We start from the raw sequence: 25452 nt of genomic DNA, 5'->3' as shown, positions 1-25452 counted from the left end.
AGATGCTCATCAAACCCCACATAAGGTACATTCCAAAAGAAAGTCACCAAGACATATTATAATCAAACTTACCAAAACCAAAGATAAAGAGAGAACATTAAGTGTGGCTAGGGATAAAAGAAAAGTCATCTACAAAGGAGAGTCAATTAGAATAAGCTTGGAATACTTAGTAGAAACCATGCAGACAAGAAGGCAATGGGATGACATATATAAAACCTTCAAGGAAAACAACCGCCAGCCAAGAATTATATATCCAGCAAAACTGTCTCTCAAATATGATGGTGAAATTAGGGCATTTCCAGATAAAAAAATGTTTAGGGAATTTGCAAAAACCAAACCAAAATTACAACAAATACTGAAGGGTGTCCTACAGTTAGATAATCAATAACATCAGATAAAACCGCAAAGGTAGAATACAGGACAGAGCAACCAGATATTGACTCAGATAGGGAAGTTGAAAATACATCAAAACTAAAACATTGAGAATAGGGAAACACAGATATCAATATGTAAAAAAGGACAACATTAAAACAAAAAAAGAGTGACTTAAAAATGTAGACATTGATTTTTCATATGGAGGAGAAGTCAAGGTGATATAAAGTAATAAAAGATTGGTATAAACTTAGAAAAATAGGGGTAAATATTAAGGTAAACAAAAAGAGATCTAACACTCTTACAACTCAAAATAAAAAAAGTAGAAAAACATAAAGACACAGAAACACAAAATCTAAAATGAAAAAGATAAAAAAATACACAAAGAAAAAAGACTCAGCACAGAAAATTAAGGGGAACAAAGAAACTGTGAACAACACACACAAAAAAGACATGAGGATGACAGTACTAACCTCATACCCATCAATAATTAAGCTGAATGTAAACAGACTTAATGCACCACTAAAGAGACAGAGAGTGGCAGATTGGATAAAAGAGCATGATCCATCTATATGTTGCCTACAAGAGATGCACCTTAGACTTAATGACAAAAACAGGCTAAAACTCAAACGTTGGAAAAAATATATCAAGCAAACAACACACGAAAAAGAGCAAGAGGGCAACATTAATCTCTGACAAAAGAGACTTTAAAATAAAATCCACCACAAAGGATAAGGAAGGGCACTATATAACGATTAAAGGGTCAATACACCAGGAGGACATAACTATAATAAATATCTACGCACCCGACAACAGAGCTCCAAAATACATAAAACAAACTCTAACACCACTGAAAAGAGAGATAGACAACTCCACAATAGTAGTAGAAGACTTCAACGCACCACTTTTGGTGAAGGAGAGAACTTCTAGAAAGAAGCTCAACAAAGACACGGAAGAGCTAAATGCTACAATCAACCAACATGATCTCATAGACGTATACCGAACACTGCACCCAAGAGCAGGCAGGTATACTTTCTTTTCCAACGCACATGGAACATTCTCCAGAATAGAACACATATTAGGCCATAAAGCAAGCCTTAACAAAATCCAAAACATCGAAATATTACAAAGCATCTTTTCTGACCATAAAGCCATAAAAGTGGAAATCAACAACACAAAAAGCAAGGAAAAAAAATCAAACACATGGAAACTGAACAACACCTTGCTCAAAAACTACTGGGTTATAGAAGAAATTAAGAATGGAATAAAGAAATTCATACCATCAAATGAGAATGAAAACACATCCTACCAGAACCTTTGGGACACAGCAAAAGCAGTGCTCAGAGGTCAGTTTATAGCAATAAATGCACACATCCAAAAAGAAGAAAGGGTCATAATCAAAACATTACCCTACAACTGGAACAAGTAGAAAGAGAGCAGCAAAAGAAGCCCTCAGGTGCCAGAAGAAAGGAAATAATAAGAATTAGAGCAGAATTAAATGAAATAGAGAGTAGAAAAACAATTGAAAGAGTTAAGAAGTCCAAAAGCTGGTTCTTTTGAAAAGATCAAGAAAACTGATAAACCATTAGCCAAACTGACAAAACGAAAACAAGAGAGGAAGCACATAACCCCTATAATAAATGAGATGGGTGATATCACAACAGACCCAACTGAAATTAAAAGAATCATAACAGGATTACTATGAAAAATTGTACTCTAACAAATTTGAAAACCTAGAGGAAATGGACAAATTTCTAGAAACTCACTACCTACCTAAATTAACACAAATAGATGTAGAACAACTAAATAAACCCATAATAAAAGAAGAGATTGAAAAGATTATTTTAAAAAATCCCACCAAAAAAAAGCCATGGCCCAGATAGCTTCGCTGGAGAATTCTACCAAACTTCCAAAGAAGAGATAACACCACTTCTACTAAAGGTATTTCAGAGAATAGAAATGATAAAATACTCCCAAACTCATTTTATGAAGCCAGCATAACCCTGATACCAAAACTACGTAAAAACACCACAAAAAAAGAAAATTATACAGATATCCCTCATGAACATTGATGCAAAAATCCTCAACAAAATTCTAGCCAATAGAATTCAGCAACATATCAAAAAAATACTTCACCATGACCAATTGGGATTTATATCAGGTATGAAGGTATGGTTCAACATTAGAAAAACAATCAATGTAATCCATCACATAAACAAAACAAAAGACAAGAACCACATGATATTATCAATCGATGCAGAAAAGGCATTCAACAAAGTCCAACACCCATTCATGATAAAAACTCTCAATAAAATAGGAATAGAGGGGAAATTCCTCAATATAATTAAGAGCATTTATACAAAGCCAGCAGCCAACATCATCTTAAATGGAGAGACTATGAAAGCATTCCCCTTGAGAACAGGAACCAGACAAGGATGCCCTCTATCACCACTCTTATTCAACATTGTGCTGGAGATACTAGCCAGAGCAATTAGGCTAGAAAAAGAAATAAAGGGCATCCAAATCGGTAGAGAAGAAGTCAAAGTATCTCTATTTGCAGATGATATGATCTTATACACAGAAAACCCCCAAAGAATCCACAAGAAAACTACTGGAACTAATAGAAGGTTTCAGCAAAGTTATAGGATACAAGATAAACATACAAAAATCAGTTGGATTCCTTTACACCAACAAAGAGAACTTCAAAGAGGAAATCACCAAATCATTACCATTTACAACAGCCCCCAAGAACATGAAATACTTAGGAAAAAATCTAACCAGAGAAGTAAAAGATAGATAGAGAGAAAACTACAAGACACTACTGCAAGAAACTAAAAGAGACCTGCATAAGTGGAAAAATATACCTTGCTCATGGATAGGTGGGCTCAACATAGTGAAAAAGTCAGTTCTACCCAAAGTGATCTACAGATACAATTCCAGTCCAAATTCCACTGGCATTTTTTAATGAGATGGAGAAACAAATCACCAACTTCATATGGAAAGGGAAGAGGCCCAGGATAAGTAAAGCATTACTCAAGAATAAGAATAAAGTAGGCAGTCTTAAACTACTGGATTTTAGGACCTATTATACTGCCATGGTAGTGAAAACAGCATGGTACTGGTATAACAGCAGATACATAGATCAATGGAACAGAGTTGAGAATCCAGATATAAGCTCATCCACCTATGATCAGCTAATATTTGACGAAGCCCCAAAGTCCATTACTTGGGGAAAAGACAGTCTCTTTAACAAATGGTGCTGGCATAATTGGATATCCATCTGCAAAAAAACTGAAACAAGACCCATACCTCACACCATGTACAAAAACGAACTCAAAATTGATCAAAGACTGAAATATAACGTTGAAAACAATAAAGATCATGGAAGAAAAAATAGAGACAATTCTAGGAGCCCTAATACATGGTATAGACACAATACGAACCATAAGTAACAATGCACAGGCACCAGATGAGAGACTAGATAAATGGAGGCTCCTAAAAATCAAACACTTATGCTCATTAAAAGACTTCACCAAAAGAGTAAAAAGACAACCTACAGTCTGGGAAAAAATATTTTGGCTTTGACAGCGTCTAATCTCAAAAATCTACAAGATACTGCAAAACCTGAACAACAAAAAGACAACCCAATTAAAAAATGGGTAAAGGATATGAACAGGCACTTCACCAAAGAAGTTATTCAGGCGACTAACAGACATAAGAAGAAATGCTCACGATTATTAACCATTAGAGAAATTCAGATCAAAACTACAGTGAGATATCATCTCACCGCAACAAGACTAGCCTTAATCCAAAAAAAGACAAAATAATAAATGCTGGAGAGGTTGTGGAGAGACTGGAACACTTATACACTCTTATTGGGAATGTAAAATAGTACAACCACTTTGGAAATCATTTTGGCACCTCCTTAAAAATCTAGAAATAGAAGTACCATATGTTCCAGCTATCCTGCTCCTTGGAATATATCCTAGAGAAACAAGAGGCATAACACGAATAGATTTATGCACATCCATATTCATTGCAGCACTGTTCACAATAGCAAAAAGATGAAAAACAACCTAGGTGCCCATCAATGGAAGAATGGTTAAACAAATTATGGTATATCCACACAATGGAATATTATGCAATGATAAAGAACAAGGAAGCTGTGAAATATCGTATAACATGGTGGAAGGTGGAACTTATTATGCTGAGTGAGTTTAGTCAGTCACAGAAGGACAGACACTGTATAAGAACACTATCATAAAAACTCAAGAAACGATTTAAACTCAGAAGAAAACATTCTTTGATGGTTATGGGGGTGGGGAGGGAGGGTGAAGGTTATTAACTAACTAGATAGTAGATTAGAATCATTTTAGGCGAAGGGAAGGACAGCACACACTACAGGGGAAGTCAGAACAACTGGACTAAACCAAAGCTAAGAAGTTTCCTGAATACAATCAAATACTTTGAGAGACAGAGTAGCAGGGATGTGGGGTCTGGGGACCATGCTTTCAGGGGACATCTAGGTCAATTGGCATAACAAAGCTTGTAAGAAAATGTTCTGCATCCTACTTTGGTGAGTGGCATCTGGGGTCTTAAAAGCTTGCAAGTGGCCATCTAAGATGCATCAATTGGTCCCAACCACCTGGAGTAAAGGAGAATGAAGAACACCAAAGACACAAGGAAAGTATTAGCCCAAGAGACAGAAAGGACCACGTAAACCAGAGACTTCATCAGTCTTAGACCAGAAGAACTAGATGGTTCCTGGCTACCACAAATGACTGCCCTGACAGGGAACACAACAGAGAGTCCCTGATGGAGCAGGAGAAAGGTGGGGTGCAGAACTCAATTCTAGTAAGAAGAACAGACTTAAAAGTCTAAATGATACTGGAGGTACCCCAGAAAGCATGGCCCCTGGACTCTCTATCGGCTCAGAACTAAAACAATTTCCAAGGCCAACTCTTCAGACAGGGATTGGACTGGACTGTGGCACATAAAGTGATACTCGTGAAGAGGGTGCCTCTTAATTAAGTAGATACAAGAGACCAAAAGGGCAGCTTCTGTCCAGAGGTGAGATGGGAAGACAGATAGGGTTAGGAGCTGGTTGAATGGTCATGGGGAATCAGGTGTGGAAAGGAGGAGTGTGCTGTCACAGAATGGGGTGAGCAATTAGGGTCAGATAACAATGTATGTATAAATATTTTTATGGGAGACTAACTTGAAATGTAAACTTCATTTAACTACAACAATAAAAAAAAAGAAAAGAACTCAGCCAAGCACCAAATGGAATAAGAAACTGACAGAGAACAGAGAGCGAAGAGAAATACATGCAGAGGTCCCCTATCAGCTAACGCAGCATAGATCCGCCAACTTCTACTCCTATCAGAGACCAACAAACAGGGGGTACAAGAAATCAGCTTCACGGACCTTTCAGCAGAAGACAGAACAACTGGTAACTGATAATATACGCTTTCCCACCCCCACCCTTCTTTACCCCTACTCGGCCTCCTCAGCTTCATATGGCCACAATCTCTTGGCCGGGAAGCAACAGCTGCTTGGATTCCACCCACCCGCACTGGCTGGCTTCCTGAGTGCCATTTTTGGCTCCTGGTGTTGCTTTTTTCCACTTCTTTTGATTTCTTCCTTACATCTCACCAAATCCCCCTCCTTTTGCCCAAATACCTGGCTCCGTACACCAACTTAGCTTCTTCCTGAAAGGCTGTGAAACTCTGCTCAAAAGTGAAACTGCTTCCTGGTCCTTGCTGCCACCCTGGTGAGACCTCAGGGCCTTTGTTTGATTGTTTTGAATTGCTTGTTCGTTTTCTTTTTCTTTTCTAGAATTGGGAGCCTGTTCTAGATGGGAAGTACTGCCTGGCTTGAGACCTACCTCTTCAGTTTGCACAGACGAGCAGAGGGATCCCTGAGGGCATTTATTTATTTGTGTGTGTGTGTGTGTGTGTGTGTTTCCTGTTTTTTGGGGAGGTTCTCTTGTTCTTATTTTAATTTGTTTTGTTCTTTTCCTTCTTTTTCCCTTTTTGAATTTCTTTGTTACTCAGTTTCTAAGCTCTCTATACCTTCCATCTCTTCCTGTCCCATGAATACCTGGTGCTGAGTGACACCTCTACACCTTCTAGCCAGGCTGTACTTCATAGCCTGGAAGAAACTTCCCCAAACCTAGTAGCCGCACTGGGACGATCCCTGAGAGCTTTCCTTTTATTTTTCCTTTCTAATTTTTATTTATCCTTTTCTTTCCACTTCTTCTTCTTGTTTTTCTCCATTTCATAGTTTCTCATCTCTCCACTCCGACGTCAATCTCTTCTAGCACTCTTTTTTGTTCATTTGTATTTTTTTGTCTCCTGATCCTTTCTCCTCTCTCTCCTCTCTCCCATATCTTAGATCCACACAACACAATCTCCCCCCTCCATCCTGCCTACTTGCACCGTGTGCTTAACATCACACCACCAAGCAGCATAGGCATGGCTTACCAGAACCTGGCCTGCACTGTTTAACAACCAGCCCTGGTGGCCATAGTAAGTGTCACAAACATCCCATCTCAGCAACTCCTCTTCAGCTATACCTGCCCTCCTATGCCATATCTGAGTGACTGAACCTGCCTATTGGAGAAGGAGGGGAAAAGCATCATGCACACAGAGGAGCAAACAACAAAGAAGACACAGCCAGCCTGCTCAGACACAGCCAAATAAAACAAAAAAAAGGACAAAACAAACAAATCTACAATCAATAAACAACAAAAATAACTACTGAATACCCCAAAGACAGCAGACAATATCAAAACATTTACAAAAACAGGACAGGATGGTTCCAGTAGGCTTCCAAAATAAAACACCAAATGAGTTTCCAGTAGAAGAAAATGCACTAGAACTACCTGGTAGGGAATTCAAATCTCTAATATTCAGAATTAACCAAGAGATGAAGCAAAAACGAGACAAAAATGAGGAAAAAATAGACAAATTCATGGAAAAGGCAGAAAAATTCATGGAAAATATAGACAAAAAAATGGAAGAATTCAGGAAAATACTGCAGGAACAAAAAGCCCAAATAAATTCACAACTAGAAATAATACAAAAACAACAATTAGAAATCCAAAAGATAAGATTTCAGAAATGGACAGTGTCATAGAAGGGGTGGGGAGCAGATTTGAAACGGTGGAAGACAGGATCAGCGGAATTGAAGATAAACACTTGGATACAACTCTGAGGAAAACTAAGAAAAAAGAACAAAGAAAAATGAAGAGACCCTGAGAATTATGTGGGATACAATCAAAAGCAAAAATTTGGGAGTGATTTGAGTTCCAGAACAGAGGAAGAAAACACAGAGAAGATCATTGAAGTAATACTGACAGCTTATCATGAAAGATGAAAAGCTGGCCATCCAAGAAGCTCAACGAAATCCATATAGGAGATACCCCAAAAGAAAATCACCAAGGTATATCATAATCACACTTGCAAAAACCAAAGACAAACAGAGAATCCGCAGAGCAGTTTGAGAAAAACAAGAAGTCACGTAGAGAGGAGAAACTATAAGACTAAGCTCAGATTATATGGCACTGACCATGCAGGCAAGAAGTCAAAGGGATGACATATATAAAACCTTGAAAGAAAAAAAAGTTGCCAGCCAAGAATAATATATCCTGCAAAACTCTCATTCTAATATGATGGTGAAATTAGGACATTTCCATATAAACAGAAATTAAAGGAATATATAAAAACCAAAGCAAACTTACAAGAAATATTAAAGGGAGTTCTTCAATCTGAGAACAAACAACTTCAGCTCACAGGCAGAATCTAGGACGCAGGACGTACCAGCCAGATACCAATCTAGGAAATGAACTCTCAATGACTGTCCAAAAACAAAAGAAAGATAACAGAGAATCAGAGCAGTTAATCTGTAAAGGACAACAACATTAGAACAATAAAAGAGGGAATAAACCAGTGTAGGTATAGAACCTCCTAATGGAGGAAGACAGGGTGATACCAAGTATAAAAGACTGCTTCAAATTTAGAAAAGTAAGGGTAAATTTCACGGTAACAATAAAGATATTTAGCAAACCTACTCAAAAATAAAGAGGAAAAACATAATGTTTCAGTAAAAACAAAACTTACTAAAACAAAAGAAAAAAAATCCACTAACAGAAAGAATTCAGCACAGGAGTGTAAGAAGAACGAAGAAAATGTCAGCACCAAAACAAAAGCACTACAAAATTACAGCAATAAACTCACATCTATCAATAATTACACTGAATGTAAATGGCCTCAATGCACCCATAAAGAGATGGAGAGTGACAGAATGGATAAAAATACAGAATCCATCAATATGCTGTCTACAAGAGACAAACCTTAGAAAAAAAGATGTGAATTTATTAAAAGTCAAAGGTTAGAAAAAAAATACATCAAGCAAACAACTACCAAAAAAGAGAGGAGTGGCAATACTAATCTCAGATAACATAGACTTTAAAACAAAATCCACCATAAAAGACAAAGAAGGACATTATATAATGATTAAAGGGACGATCCATCATGAAGACATAACCATAATAAACATCTATGCACCCAATGACATGGCTCCAAAACACATAAAACAAACTCTAATAACACTGAAAAGAGAAACTGACAGTTCCACAATAATAGTAGGACACTTCAACATACCACTTTCAGTAAAAGAAAGAACATCTAAAAAGAAACTCAGCAAAGATGCAGAAGACCTAAAGGGAACAATCAGCCAACTTGACCTCATAGACATATATAGAACACTCCATCCAACAGCTACAAGTACACATTCTTTTCCAATGCATATGGAATGTTCTCCAGAATAGACTACATCTTAGGCCACAAAGCAATCCTTAACAAGATCGAAAACACTGCAATAACACAAAGTATCTTCTCTGACCAGAATGCCATCAAGGCAGAAATTAACAACAGAAAGAGCAAGGAAAAAAATCAATTGCATGGAAACTCAATAACACCCTGCTTACAAACCACTGGGTAATAGAAGAAATCAGAAATGGAATCAAAAAATTCATAGACTCAAACGAGAATGAAAACACATCATAGCAAAGCCTTTGGGCACAGCAAAGGCAGTCCTCGCAGAACAATTTATAGCAGTAGATGCACACATAAAAAAAGAACAAAGAGACAAAATTAAAACATTAACTACACGACTCAAACAAATAGAAAGAGAACAGCAAAAAAAGCCCACAGTCACCAGCAGAAAGGAAATAATAAAGATCAGAGCAGAAACTAATGAAATAGAGAATAGAAAAACAATAGAAATAATCAACAAAACCAGAAGTTGGTTCTTTGAGAGAATCAACAAAATCAACAAACCACTGGCCAGACTGACAAAAGAAAAACAGGAGAGGACACAAATAACACAGATATGAAATGAAATGGGCTACATTACAAAACACCCAACTGAAATAAAAAGGATCATAACAGAATATTAAGAAAAACTATACTCCAACAAATTTTAAAACCCAGAGGAATTGAACAAATTTCTAGAAGCACACTTACTACCCAAACTACAACAAAGTGATGTTGAAAATCTGAATAGACCCAACAAGAGAAGAGATTGAAAAGGTATTAAAAAAATAATCCCAACAAAAAAAGCCCTGGCCCAAATGGTTTCACTGGAGAATTCTACAAAACTTTCAGAGAAGAGCTTCTACAAGTACTACTCAAACTATTTCAGAACATAGAAAAGGAAGCGACACCTCCAAAGTCATTCTATGAAGCCAGCATAACCCTGATACCAAAAGCAGGCAAAGACACCACAAAAAAAGAAAATTACAGACCAATATCTCTCATGAATTTAGATGCAAAAACTCTCAACAAAATTCTAGCCAATATAATTCAGCATCATATAAAAAAAAAAATACAACATGACTAAGTACGGTTCATACCAGGTATGCAAGGATGATTCAACATTAGAAAATCAATCAACGTGATCCACCACATAAATAAAAGGAAAAAAAGAATCACATGATCTTCTCAATTGAAACAGAAAAGACATTCAACAAAGTCCAACACCAATTCCTGATAAAAACTCTCAAAAAAATTGGCATACAAGGGAAATCTCTTAACATAATAAAGGGCATTTATGCCAACCAATGGCCAACATCATTCTTAATGGAGAGAGGCTAAAAACATTCCCCTTGAGAACAGGAACAAGACAAGAAAGCTCTTTATAACCACTCCTGTTTTACATTGTGCTGGAAGTTCTGGCTAGAGCAAAACAGGCAAGAAAAACAAATAAAGGACATCGAAATTGGTAATGAAGAAGTTAAATTGCCCCTGTTTGCAGATGATATGATACTATACATAGAAAAAGCTTAAGACTTCATGAGAAATCTACTTGAACTAATAGAAAGATTCAGCAGAGTAGCAGGATACAAGATAAACATACAAAAATCAGTTGGATTCCTATACACCAATAAAGAGAACAATGAAAAGGAAATCAGGAAAACAATACCATTTATAATAGCCCCTAAAAAATAAAATACTTAGGAATAAATCTAACCAGGGATGGAAAAGACCTATACAAAGAAAAATACAAAACACTGCTGCAAGAAACCCAAAGGGATATACATAAATGGAAAAACATCCCATGCTCATGGATAGGTAGACTCAACATTGTATAAATGCCATTTCTACCCAAAGCTATTTACAAACACAATGCAATCCCGATCCAAATACCAACAACATTCTTCAAACAGATGGAAAAACTAATCATTAACTTTATATGGAAAGGGAAGAAGCCCTGAATAAATAAAGCACTATTGAAGAAGAATGAATTTGGAGGACTCACACTACCTGACCTCAGAACCTATTATACAGCTACGGTAATAAAAACAGCCTGGTACTGGTAGAATGACAGATACATTGAACAATGGAACAGAATTGAGAACCCAGATGTAAATCTATCCACCTACCATCACCTGATCTTCGACAAGGGTCCAAAGTCCATCAAATGCGGAAAAGACAGTCTCTTTAACAAATGGTGCTGGCAAAACTGGATATCATTCTGCAAAAAAAATGAAACAGGAACCATACCTCACACCATATACAAAAACTACTTCAAAATGGATCAAAGACCTAAATATAAAGCCAAAAACTGTAAAGCTGATAGAAGAAAAATTAGGACAAATGTTACAGGCTCTACTACACGGCATTAGCAGGATACAATCCATAACCGTCAACATACAAACTCCAGAAGATAAGCTAGATAACTGGAATCTTCTAAAAATCAAACACCTATGCTCTTCAAAAGACTTCACCAAAAGCATAACCAGAGAAGCTACAGACTGGGAAAAAATTTTGGGACATTTCAAGTCAGACCAAGGTCTAATCTCCATAATCTACAAGAAAATCCAACACTTCTACAACAAAAAGACAAATAATCCTATTAAAAAATGGGCAAAGGAAATGAACAGATACTTCACCAAAGAAGTCATTCAAGTGGTCAACAGACACTTGAGGAAATGCTCGCGATCACTAGTCATTAGAGAAACGCAAATCAAAACCACAGTGAGATACCGTTCCTCCCTGGCATTACTGGCAAAAATCAAAAATGCTGGAAATAACAAATGTTGGAGAGGCTGCGGGGAGATTGTTCTTATGCACTGCAGGTGGGAATGTAAAATGATACAACCATTTTGGAAAATGATATGGCACTTCCTTAGCAAGCTAGAAATAGAAATACCATAAGATTCAGCAATCCCACTCCTAGGAATATATCCTAGAGAAATAAGAATCATCACATGAATAGACATATGCACACCCATGTTCACAGCAGTATTGTTCACAATAGCAAAAAGATGGAAACAACCTAGATGCCAATCAACAGATGAATGGATAAACAAACTATGGTACATACACACAATGGAGTATTATGTGACGTTAAAGAACAATGGCGAATCTGTGAAGCATCTCATAACATGGATGAAACTGGAAGACATTATGCTGAGTGAAATAAGTCAATCACAAAACGACAAATATTGTAAGAGACCTCTATTGTAAAAACTCATGAAAAGGTTTACACAGAAAAAGTAACAATCTTTGTTGGTTATGAGGGATGGGAGGGGTAGGGGGGAAACACTAAGTAGACAATAGATAAGTGGTAACTTTGGTGAAGGGCAAGACAGTACACAGTACTGGGGAAACCAGCACAATTTGTACAAGGAAAGGTCATTGAAACTCTGTAGACACATCCAAACTCCCTGTGGGACTGAACTGCTGGGCAGAGGGCTGTGGGAACCATGGTCTCGGGGAATATCTAGCTCAATTGGCATAACACAGTTTATAAAGACAGTGTTCTACATTCTACCTTGGTGAGTAGCATCTGGGGCCTTAAAAGCCTGTGAGTAGCCATCTAAGATACTCCGCTGGTCTCACCCCTTAGGGAGCAAGTGAGAATGAAGAGAACAGGATACAAGGAAAAGATTAGTCCAAAGGACTAATGGACCACAGCTACCAAGGCCTCCACCAGACTGAGTCCAGTACAGCTAGATGGTGCCTGGCTACTACCACTGACTGTTCTGACCGGGATCACAACAGAGGTTTCTGGACAGAGCTGGAGAAAGATGTACAACAAAATTCTAACTCACAGAAAAAAAAAAAGACGAGATTCACTGGCCTAAAGGAGGCTGGAGAAACCCTAAGAGTATGGCCCCCAGACACCCTTTTAGCTCAGTGGTGAAGTCACTTCTGAGGTTCACCATTCAGCCAGGGAGTGGACAGCCCCATAAAACCAAATGGGACTAATGAGGCACAGCAGTCCAGGGACAAGGGCTAGAAGGCAGAAGGGGACAGAAAAGCTGGTGATAGGGAACCCAAGGTTGAGTAAGGATAGTGTTGATGTGTTGTGAGGTTGTTAACCATTGTCTTAGGGCAACAAGTGCACTGTTCAATGAGAACTATTTTGTTCTGTAAACCTTCATCTAAAGTGAGAATAGCAGCATAATTGGAAGAGCATAGTCTATGTCACTGAGCTGTGTATGTAGAAATTTTTGAAATGGTGTATCTTTGGCTACGTATATTTTCACCAAAAAAAAAAAGGTCCTCCAAGGCCGAGAAGGGAGCGTGTTGACATGTCATGGGGTTGTTGACCAATGTCATAAAACAATATGTGTACAACTGTTTCATGATAAAATATTTTTCTATAAACCTTCACCTGAAGTACAATAAAAAAAAAAGATTAGTCCAAAGAACTAATGGACCACAGCTACCAAGGCCTCCACCAGACTGAGTCCACTACAGCTAGATGGTGCCCAGCTACCACCACTGACTGCTCTGACTGGGATCACAAGAGTCTTCTGGAGAGAGCTGGAGAAAGATGTAGAACAAAATTCTAACGCAAAAAAGACCAGATTTCCTGGCTTGAGGGAGACTGGAGAAACCCCAAGAGTATGGCCCCTGGACACCCTTTTAGCTCAGTGGTGAAGTCACTCCCGAGGTTCACTGTTCACTAATGAGGCACAGCACTCCAGGGATAAGGACTAGAAGGCAGAAGGGGACAGGAAAGCTGGTGATAGGGAACCCAAGTTTGAGTAAGGACAGTGTTGACATGTGGTGGGGTTCTTAACCATTGTTATAGGGCAATAAGTGTACTGTTTAATGAGAAACTATTTTGTTCTGTAAACCTTGATCTGAAGTGAGAATAGCAGCACAACTGGAAAAACGTAATCGATGTCACTGAATTGCACATGTAGACATTTTTGAAATGGTGTATCTTTGGCTATGTATATTTTCACCAAAAAAAAAAAAAAAAGGTCCTCCAAGGCCAAGAAGGGAGCATGTTGACATGTCATGGGGTTGTTAACCAATGTCATAAAACAATATATGTACTGATTGTTTAATAAGAAAATATTTGTTCTGTAAACCTTCACTTAAAGTACAATAAAAAAATTAAAAATAAATTCAGTGGATATGTAAATGTTTTATACCACTAGTATGCAAAGAGCTCATAGACACTAATAAGTAAAACAGCAAAACTCTTTTTAAAGAAATGGACAAAGGATATAACAGACAATTTGCAGTAGAAACACAAATGGCTAGGAAATATTAGGAAAAACCAGTGTCATGGATTGAATTGTGTCCCCCAAAAAATCTGTCATATTGGCTGTGTCATGATTCCCAGTATTTTTATAAATGCATACAATTTTGTAATCTGAGATGATTTCCTTATGGATTGTAAATTCAATCACTATGATGTAATAAGATGGATTAACAGCAGTTATACTGATGAGGTCTACAAGATTGGATAGTGTCTTAAACCAATTTTGTTTGAGATATAAAAGAGAGAAGCAAGCAGAGACACATGGGGACTTCACGCCACCAAGAAAGCAGAGCCAGGAGCAGAGCATGTCCTTGGAACCTGAGATTCCTGTGCAGAGAATCTCCCAGACCAAGGGAAGATTGATGACATGGACCTTCCTCCAGAGTCAACAGAGAAACCATTACCCTGAAGCTGACGCCCTGAATTTGGACTTGTAGCCTACTGGACTGTAAGAGAATAAACTTTTCTTTGTTAAAGCTATCCATTTCTGTTACAGCAGCACTAGATGACTAAGAGAGACAGAAAATATTTTATGAACAGACATCCTTCAGAGAAGTGTTTATGATTTTAAAAAAGTTGGAAGCAATCTATTGCCTAAAGAAGTTATGATGCAGCCATTAGCGGGAGTGCCCTGCAAGCATTCCCAGTTTACAAAGCATGTGTGGCAAGGAATAGTGCTCCCAGAGTAACTCTGTTTGGTAAAAAGTTTCAAAAGGACCACACACTATGTGAAGACAGTAGTGTAAATAGGACAGACCAAACTGGAAAAGATTTTTTTTTTTTTAAGGGGAAAAGGAAAACTTTAATATCATTCCAGATAATTGTGAATATACTTCTTTGATATTACACCAAAACTTGACAAATGATGGTTTCTTAAAAGTTAGTTACAATGAGAACTCAAACCATGTTAATAAACTTCTGGGCTATTACATTAAAATCCCCTGGTCTCTCTCTCACTTAAAATGGATTTTCAGTCATGCATAATTTTATAACATCATGCAGCAGTCATTTGGAAAATATTGGTTCACCAAGTTATGTAGAACTTCTAAATGTTGGCATATGACATTTTATGATATCAAAAAATTCACATTTTTTAATGTCATCACCTGTCACATCAGAAGAGAAGCTGTCAAGTTCATGAAGGTAGGAAAGAGTTCTCCATAATCCTAATTTTTGCCTGAAAGCTTGAGTTTTGTCACTGTCAATAAACACTGCCAGTTGCTTTTTGAAGTAACAGACACATTTTATTCATTTGAGAAAACGTCTCCAAATGCTTACGTTTGAATAGCCACAGTTTTTCTGTCAGTCATTCTTTCAAATCAAAAAGGCCTGTGACTGTGGGGACCATGGTCTCGGGGAACATCCAGCTCAACTGGCATAACACAGTCCACAAAGACAATGTTCTACATTCCATGTTGGCGAGCAGTGCCCGGGGTCCCAAAAGCCCGCGAGCAGCCATCCAAGACACTCCACTGGTCCCCACCCACCCCGGGAACAAGGGAGAAGGAAGAGAACAGGACACAAGGAAAAGACCAGTCCAAAGGACTAATGAACCACAGCCACCAAGGCCCCCACCAGACCGAGCCCAGCACAGCCAGATGGCGCCCAGCCACCACCACCGACCGCCCCGACCAAGACCACAACAGAGGGTCCCGGACAGAGCTGGAGAAGGATGCAGAACAAAACTGCAACACAAAAAAAAAAGACCAGGTCCACTGGCCCGAAAGAGATCGGAGAAACCCCGAGAGTACGGCCCCCAGACACTCCCCCAGCCCAGTGGTGAAGTCACCCCAGAGGTCCACTGCCCAGCCAGGGACTGGACAGCCCCACGAAACAAAACGGGACCAATGAGGCACAGCAGTCCAGGGACAAGGACCAGAAGGCAGAAGGAGGGAGGAAAGCTGGCGACAGGGAACCAAAGGCCGAGCAAGGACAGTGCCGATAGGCAGTGGGGCCGCCAACCACCGTCACAGGGCAACACATGCACCAACCGCTCAATGAGAAAACACCCTGCTCTGCAAACCCCCATCCAAAGCGAAAACAGCAGCACAACCGGAAGAGCACAGCCGATGCCACCGAACTGCGCATGCAGAAATTCATAAAACAGTGCATCCCTGGCGATGCACAACCCCACCAAAAAAAAAAAAAAAGTTGAGAAGGGAGAGGGTCGACATGCCGCGGGGCCGTCAACCAACGTCACAAAACAACATGCGCACCACTGTCTAATGAGAAACCACCTGCCCTGCAAACCTTCACCTGAAGCACAACAACAACAACAAAATGGCCTGTGAAAAAGTAGCTAGGTCAGCTCCCAACTCAAACAATCACACAAATGCTTGTCTGCAATTAAACTATCATACTTGGGTATGCAGCAAAGCACATTAAGTGCACCTCCCATTTTGTCATCCAGGATACCAAAAAGGTGCATACTCTAAGGTCAAGATTTAATGAAATAAGTCTTACCTCCTCGTCAAATACATTTTTAAGTGAAACTGGCATTAATTTTTTTTTTTTTTTGAATTTTGACTACTATAGCAGTATAATTTGGTACCTCTGCCTTGATTTGGGCTAAGATTCAACCTGTTTTATTCATCAATACTTTTGGCACCATCAGTGCAACTGTCAACACAGTAAAAACAGCAATTAATGTCTTAGTATTATTATAAAAATATCTTTGAATTTCATTCTGGGCACTGCTTTCACTGCATCCCAAAGGTTTTGTTATGTTGTGTTTCCATTTTTGTTTAATTCTAAGTATTTTTTAAATTTCATATTTGATTTCTTCTATGACCCATTTGGTCTTTTAGTAGTGTGTTATTTCCATGGATTCATTTATTTTTCCATATTCTTTTTGTTATTGACTTCCAGCTTCATTCCATTATGGTCAGATAAGATGATTTGTATGATTTCAATCTTTTTGGATTTATTGAAATCTGCTTTGTGTCCTAAAATATGGTCTATTCTGGAGAATGATCTGTGTTCATTGAAGAATGTGTATTGAGCTACTGCTGGTTTGTGTGTTCTATAAATGTCTGTTAGGTCCAATTGGTTAATGATGTTATTCAGGTCTTCTGTTGCTTTATTCATTTTCTTTCTAGTTGTTCCATTCATCATCAAAAGTGATGTATTAAAGTCTTCTACAATTATTGTAGGTCTATTTCTCTCTTTAATTCTGTTAGAGTTTGCTTTATAAATTTTGGGGCTCTGATGTTAGGTACATAGATATTTATAATTGTTATGTTTTGGTGAACTGAGCCTTTTCTCGTTATATAATGTCCTTGTCTCTCCTAATGAATTTTGATTTAAAATTTGTTTTGTCAGTTATTAATATTGCTATTCCTGCTCTCTTTTGAGTACTGTTTGCCTGGTATTCTCCCCCACCCCATCGTTTGACTTTTAACCTATTCATGTCTTTGTGTCTAAGGTGTGTCTCTTGTAGACAACATATGGATAGGTCATTTTTTAATCCATTCTTCCACTTTGTCTCTTGACTGGAACATTTAATCCATTTGCACTCACTGTAATTACTGATAAAGGATTTACTTCAGCCATTTTGTTACACTTTTCTTTTTGTAAGGTTGATGGTTTCTTGGTTCCTCTTTACCTTCATTGCTGAGTTATCTTTAAATATAAATTTTTCCCTTCTATTTATTATTGTTGTTTTTGTGATTACTGAGTCTTATTGTTTCCCTTCTTTACTTTGGTGAATAGATTTACTCACTTTGTGGTTACCATGAAGTTTAAATTTAACATACTACATTTGAAACAATTTGTTATATCTTGAAACTGCCTTAACTTCCACAACATGTGAAAATTCTATATCTACACCAATCACCCTCCCTTTTATTTTGATGTTGTCGATTATAACTTTGAGAGTCCCAGTAATCTCATTTTAAATTTATTTTGTTGTTCTATGTATTCAGGTAACTGTTAAGTGTTATTACTTTGGGTAGTTGGCTGGCGTCACTGGATTTCTTTCTGGAGGACTCCCTTTAATAGTTCTTGTAGGGCTGGACTGGTTGTTATGAATTCCTTTAATTTCTGTTTATCTGGGAATATCTTAATTTCACCCTCATTTTTGAACAACAATTTTGCTGGGTATATTATTCTTGGTTGACAGTTCTTTTCTTTCAAGACTTTGTATATATCATCCCATTGCCTTCTTGCCTGTATAGTTTCTGATGAGAAATCAGCAGTTAATCTTATTGGGGCCCCTTTGTAAGTGATATTTTGCTTTTCTCCTGCTGCTCTCAAAATTCTTCATCTTTGGTTCTGGAAAGTTTGATTATGATATGTCTTGGTGTATTTCTCTTAGGGTTTAACGTATATGGAGTTTGCTGAGCTTCTTCAATGAAAATCTTCTTGTCTTCCATGATGTTTGGGAAGTTTTCTACCATTATTTCTTCAAAGATTTTTTCTGAAGTTTTATTACTCTCTTCTTCTTCTCGAATTCCCATTATGCGTACATTGTTTTTCTTGATGGTGTTCCACATAACCCTTAGGTTCTGTTCGTGTTTCTTCATTCTTGTTTCTATTTGTTCCTCAAACAGAGTAATCTCAGAGGTCTTGTCTTCTGTTTTGCTGACTCCTTCTTCCAATGTTTCAATTCTACTTCTGTGTTCTTCCATTGAATTGTTAAATTCTGTTATTTTATTATTTAGCTTTGGAATTTCTAGTTGTTTTTCATTTAAGGTTTCTATCTCTTTACTGAGTTTCTCATTTTCTTCTTGTATTATTTCCCTGAATTCTTTTAGAACTTATCCTGTGTTTTCCTTTATCTCTTTGAGAAAACTTAATACTAGGTTTCTGAAGTCTTTGTCAGGAATTTCATAGCAATAACTGCCTGAAATATTAGGTCCCTTTTTCATAGGTGAATAAACAGAAAACATCCACTGTCCTGACAATTCCCAAACCTCCATATCTTTTACAATTCCTTCCAGAAGTTTCTTTTCTTCTTTCTGTTCATCAGGGCTAAGTGAAGCAAATAGGTTCTGAGACAATCCAAACTCCCTGTCCCTGCTAGCTGAAGTCCCAGACTCAAAAGAACCTAAGAATGACTCCCTTGATCTCTGCTGCCCACCCCACCCCCACATGGAGTGGATTTGGAGAAACTGGATGGCTGTATCACACTGGAGTATCTCTGGTTAGTGGAATTCCATCCACGCCAGTTACTACCTGAGGGCCGTTGCTGAGGCTGCTGCCATCCCCCGTTCGCACCCTTGGCACCAGGATGTTCATTCCAGCACTGGTCTCCAAAGCAGCACCAGCCTTGAAGGAAGAATTGGCAAATGGTCATTGAGATGGTTCACCTACAGAGTGGTCTTCAGCCAGCACGCCCAGCAAGCAGGGAGTCCCGATCAACTGAAGGTGCTCAGCCCCTCTACTTTGACCTGGGAAAGATAATTTGAGAGCTAATTGATTTTTGCTTCCCCTTTTTGGTTTAATCTTCAAAATATTTTACAGTATGCCTGTGCCTCTACTACAACAGATTAGAAAGTGTTCCAAGAAAAATTAAAAGTGTGCTCTGGGTCTCAACTCTCTCCCTAGGCCCCACAGACACCTTCCTGCTGAGGTAGCCCCTAGTTCTAGCTCATCTTCAGGCTGGATGCAGGGCATTTCTCCATAGCCACCCTCCCAAGGGACCCTCAAAGTAGCCTCCTCACTTCCACATTCTCCTGACCAGCAGCACCAGGGACCACCCCAATCTCCATACCTGGTGCATGTGTGCAACATTCACAGATGGCAACCCTGAAGCTCTGGCTCCATGCCAGCCTCTGGTAGCCCCTCTCCTGGTATGTGTCCCCTACATGCACAGAAGTTGTCTCCTGCACACTTGGAGACTGGTCACAATTGGGGCCCGTTCTATGCCTCTCATCCATCCCTCTCTAACAGAAAGTGCTTCCCAAATGCTCCTTCATCCCAGGCCATCCTCATCCCAGGACGTTCATAAGGTCTGGTCCCAGCCCTGTGTCCAGCAGACAGAAGGTCCCACAGGGGCCACTGCCTCATCTCCAGACCCTAGTCACCCAAGGCATGAGGTACATCCCAGGTTGATCCCGAAGCTGCAGCTTTCAGCAGACCCAACTTCTAGTGCGATGTAATACCCTAATGGCTTCCAATCCACTCGGCCAAGAGGAACACAGAGAACCAGATGGAATCAGCTCAAACCCCCAAAGGCCCCCTGGAGCAGGAGGGACTAAAGCCTGCACAGACACCAGCAGGAAAACCACCACTCACACTCTGGACCCTACTCAGGGTTTTGTCCACCATAGAGCTCCTCCTTGGCCACAGTGGATCCCCCAGCACTCACCCAGACCACAAGCAGCAGCCTTGGAGAACAGCTGTCTCTTGGCTCCCAGAGGGCTGGTCAGAGTTACCCCTCCTCACCTGACCTCCACACCAAAACCTATGGAACTCTCAGAATCCCCGCTGAAGAAGGTGGTCGTGGTTGTCCCAGGCAGGAGGATTTTGTGGGGCTATGTATCACTGTGATGATATTGTGGTTGGGGTCACATACCACAGTGACACAGTGCCTGCCCAAAAGCCCAACCCAAAGACTGTGGTGCAGCACCCTAGGGTGCAGAAACGTGGTGCCTATCAACTCCCACAGGGCAAAAGTCATCAAGCTTTCCACCCACCCAGGGAAGCTGGAGTTGGGAGGAAAAGGGACAAGATGTCCCACAGATGACAATCAAAAAAGAGGTCCAGCTCCTGGGGTAGCAGGGGCGGTTGGAGGCCTGCTGACCAATGGTCTTAGATATCTAGTGCTACTGTAACAGCAATACCACAAGTCAGTGGTGTTAACAAACAGAAGCTTATTCTCTCACAGTCTAGTAGGCTACAAGTCTGAATTCAGGGAGCCAGTCCCAGGAGAAGGCTTTCACTCTCTGTTGGCTCTAGAGGAAGATCCTTGTCATCAATTTTCCTGTGGTCTAGGAGCTTCTCAACACAGGGATCTCAGGTCCAAGGAAGCTGCTCTGCTCCTGGCACTACTTTCTGGGTAGCATGAGGTGTCCCAGTTCCTCTGCTCCCTTCTCTCTTTTATATCTCAAAAGAAATTGACTCAAGACACAACCTAATCTTGTGGATTGACTCCTGCCTCATTAACATAACTGCCTCTAATCCTGCCTCATTAAAATCATAGAAGCAGGATTTAAAACACAGGAAAATCACATCAAATGACAAAATGGTGGACAATCACAGAATACTGGGAACCATAGCTTAGCCAAATTATGCACATTTCTGGGGGACACAATAAAATCCATAACACAAGCTCTGCACTGGGGAGGTGGAACCTAGGCAGGTATTCACTGAGGTATTTTGATCTTTCCTAGTGTGTGTACAGACAACACCAAAGGGTCACATGGCAAGTGATCACATGGTAAGCCCAGCCTGGTAGGCATGGGGGGAGAGGGAGAGGGAACACTGCCAGTCCATTTACAGTCTTCGTTATATATTAAAATTTTCACCAGGTAAGAGGAGTGCATTTATAATGGGATTTATACTGAATGAATGAAAGTGTATTTTTTGAAAACTTACCCCTTAGTAGTGCTGGAGAACCACTCCAGTTCCTGAGCTGTGACTTCTGCCCCTCTGTGGAGCTCAGAGTCTCCAGAAACAATCCACCCCTGACTCCTGGAGTGAGAAGCCAATAAAAGAGCAAAGGGACCCTGAGAAGGGACACCAAGACACAAGTCAGAGGTGGAGGCAAGTAACACTCTAGGGGCATTAATGTCAAGGCAAGCTTGGGAAGACATGGGAGGCAGGGCCTGAGGAGGCTGCTGACCCAAAGCCACAGGTGGGAGTTGTTCCTAGGACCCAGGTCTCTGCCCCAAGGCACACCCTCCACTCTCACAGAATAAGGAGCAAACTTCCAGTTCACAGTCCTAGGTGTCTCCCTCCCCTGGGCTGGAGAACCCATGGCTTCCTACCTTTGCCTCTGCTCCCTCCTCTGGCCTTCCTGGGACAGGTACTGCTGGCTGCTAGGATATAGAAGGCCCCCAAGTAATCCATGCGCAGTGGGGATGGGCACTCACCCACACTGGGCACCACTGTAGTGGCGAGGGGCTGATTTCCAAGATGGATAGACACCTTCCAGCTCAGGAGGAGTCCCAGGACAGGCTGATATAGCCATGCCACCCTGAGATGCCCCTCAGGTAGTTCAGCAAGGAACCCCTCAGGAGGGGAGCCCATTACCAAGCTCAAGTCTACTTCTAAGGCTACTTCCTGCCATATTGCCAGAGGGGGATTGGGGGCAGGCATGTACCACTGTGGTATTACTGTGATAGTTCTAGTTGTTATGCCCACAGCCTCACAATGCCTTGCAAAAACCCATCCCTATGCCCCAGACCCTCCCACCAGGAACAGTGGGCCCACCCAGGATTTTGAAAGGTGTTATGGGTTGAATTGTGTCCCTCAAAAATATGTACTGTAAATCCTAAACCCTACACCTGTGGCTATAATCCCATCTGGGAATGGATTTTCTTTGTTTTGTTAATGAGGCAGTATTAGTGTAGGGTGTGTCTTGACTCAATCTCTTTTGAGATAAAAAAGAGCAGATTACACAAGCAAAAAAGTACATGATACAAGCCACATGATCTCCCAAAGTACTTAGGAATAGAAGCTGAAAAGAGAAAAGGACCTTTCCCTAGAGCATACAGAGAGAGAAAACCTTCCCCTAGAGTCAGCGCACTGAATTCTGACTTCTAGCCTCCTAAAGTGTGAGAAAATAAAATTCTGTTTGCTAAAGTCACCCACCAGTGGTATTTCTCTACAGCAGCACTAGATAACTAGACAAATGGGGACACACCACCATGGATTCGGAGGGGTAACACAGCCCTGCGGCCTATGACTCAAACCAGCAGGTATAGTGCCACAGTGGTGCCATGTCACCCAGGACTCCCAAGCTCCTAGAGGGTCACCACAGAGATCCCATCAGGGAAGTTCATACTGGTCTTGAAACAGATGGGTCAAAGCCAACCCCCAATTCAGCCTAATCTTGCTCATAGTTGGTACACTCCTCCTGACACCCCTCCCATGACCAATGTCTGCTGGCTTCCAGTGGACAGCCCACAAAAGTTCCCCCTCTTCCCTCAGGGCTGGTCAACATATGGAAACCACAGCTGGGCATCTCAGACACACCACTCTGCAGTGGCCCCCCAATTTTGGACAGAGGCAAGCGGAAGGTTGGGCTGCCTCTTGTGCCCCGGCATTGTCCAAGCCCTGCAGTCACTAGGCCTCTTGGTCATACTTCCCTGCCCTCTGAGCCACCCTGCCCTCCAAAACCCTGCACCACACACCACCCTGTGCCCCAAGCCCAGCCGGGCAGCAGGCTAGGGTCAACCTTGACTCTTGCAGCCTATGAGGAGGGTGGGTAGGGCTGAGTGATTTGGTTTAGAATCCTTTCTCCCAGTGGAAAGGCCAGGTGGGTGGCTGTAGGAGAGGGGCCAGGTAGGCACCACTGAGGACTGGGGTGTCCAGCAGGCCCATGGGCACTAAGCAGCCCCTGCCCATCAGCCCTGGCTCATGAGGTGGCACCTCCAGGGTCCTAACCAGGGGGGTGCACAGGAGAAGTGACAGTGTTGGTAGGACGCTGGACAACCAGGTTCAAACAGCCAAGGCCTGCGTGGCCCCTTTTCTGGGAACAAGTTATGTAGAGCCCCTGGACCAGCTTGGTCTTCTATGAACCATGCCACTCACTCGACCTCCCCTAGGAGCGAACCAAGGTCCATGCTCACACTTCAGAAAAAAATAGCCTTCCAGAAATGGCTACTTCTCCTCCTAAGTCTCTCCATCATGCATGAAAATGGCCCACAGAAGACAGACCCCCTCGGGCAGCCCTCCTGCACAGGTCCCACCCCAGGGAGTGAAGTGCGGACACTCCCCTATGCAGCTGCACCCCATGACCACAGGCGCCGCGGGCTGGTCTTCTCCCTATCTTGCAGAGTACAGTGTCTTGGGTGCCAGGAGAGTAGGAACTGGGCCTGGCTGGCTGGCTGCCTGCCCTATGTACAGAGAAGACCACTGAGCAGAGATCTGGGGTACAGGGCACTGGTTACCTGGGCAGCTGAGCCCTCCAAGAAGCCTGGAGTAGGGCACTGGCCCAACAACACAGGGCTTTTTGTCAAGGACTCTCCCTTTTTGTAACTATAACTACCACAGTGACAGACCTGCGGCAAAAATCCGACCTTCAGCTCCCAGCCCACTATGGCCAGGGTCAGCACCAGACCCAGGGATAGCATCTATCAGACCCTTAGCTGGGGGCTTCCCAGACACTTCACACATGTACCCCAGCCTGCACTTGGACCCCAGCAGCCCTGGATCCCAGCATTTGCCCTGCCACAGGAATTCACCCAAGACAGAAGACAGCACAGGACATCTCACCCGTAGTCAAGCTCTCATGGGCAGGAACCCCCCCCCCAGGACAGAGACCTCTATGGAGGCCACTGTCTTGCTAACGACCCTACCCAACACCCCTGAGTAAGCACTGTTGCCAGTGAACCCCCAACAAGCATGACTGCAGCAGAGTCCCCACCTCATTGTACAGGAGCCCAGACTTGGAGAGGGGTTCTGGGGAGGTAAGGTAGGAAATCAGTGCCACCTCGAGCATCCAGTGAGTGACAGAGGAAAGGAGAACACTGCAGCTGGGCCAGCATTCACTGCACAGAAGTTCACTGAAGGAGCATATCGGGCAGGGTTCCTTTGGAGAGGAACTGATCTTTAGCTTATCATGGACCCCCATCCACCTCGAGGTCTCCTGGGGCTTCTCTCCAGAAGAGGGTTAGTGCAGCACTCTCAGCACAGCAGCATCAAAATGAGGTCATCGTGAAGGCTACTGCTAGAAATCTGCCAACCCCAGGTAAGGGGGTCCCAGTGCATCCCCTCCAGGAGCTGGCCCCATAGGAACACCTCCTCAATTTTCTAGGCCAGAAATCAGGTGGAGTCAGGTGGGACCTGAGCTCAGGTGGGTCCTGATGCAGTCTCTCTAACTTGCCCAGCCCACACTCT

At 41.3% G+C, this 25452-nt stretch overlaps 1 long non-coding RNA gene and 1 gene segment (V, D, J or C); one reads left to right on the top strand and one right to left on the bottom strand.

Annotated features, from left to right (window-relative positions):
* LOC111820856 (uncharacterized) overlaps window positions 1–22116 on the bottom strand; it is a 96977-nt gene extending 74861 nt beyond the window's left edge. Inside the window, exons 1-2 of the long non-coding RNA XR_002824350.1 lie at window positions 21985–22116; window positions 19621–19713 (exon numbers count right to left, since the gene is read on the bottom strand). This is a non-coding gene — a long non-coding RNA (uncharacterized LOC111820856). The remainder of the gene's footprint in view (window positions 1–19620; window positions 19714–21984) is intronic.
* The window catches only part of LOC101356308 (immunoglobulin heavy constant gamma 1-like), a 458188-nt gene that overhangs the window by 149260 nt on the left and 283476 nt on the right, over window positions 1–25452 (top strand).

Source organism: Trichechus manatus, unplaced genomic scaffold, assembly GCF_000243295.1.
Source record: "Trichechus manatus latirostris isolate Lorelei unplaced genomic scaffold, TriManLat1.0 scaffold00053, whole genome shotgun sequence".
NCBI lineage: Eukaryota > Metazoa > Chordata > Mammalia > Sirenia > Trichechidae > Trichechus > Trichechus manatus.
This window is presented reverse-complemented; position numbering and strand designations above follow the sequence as displayed.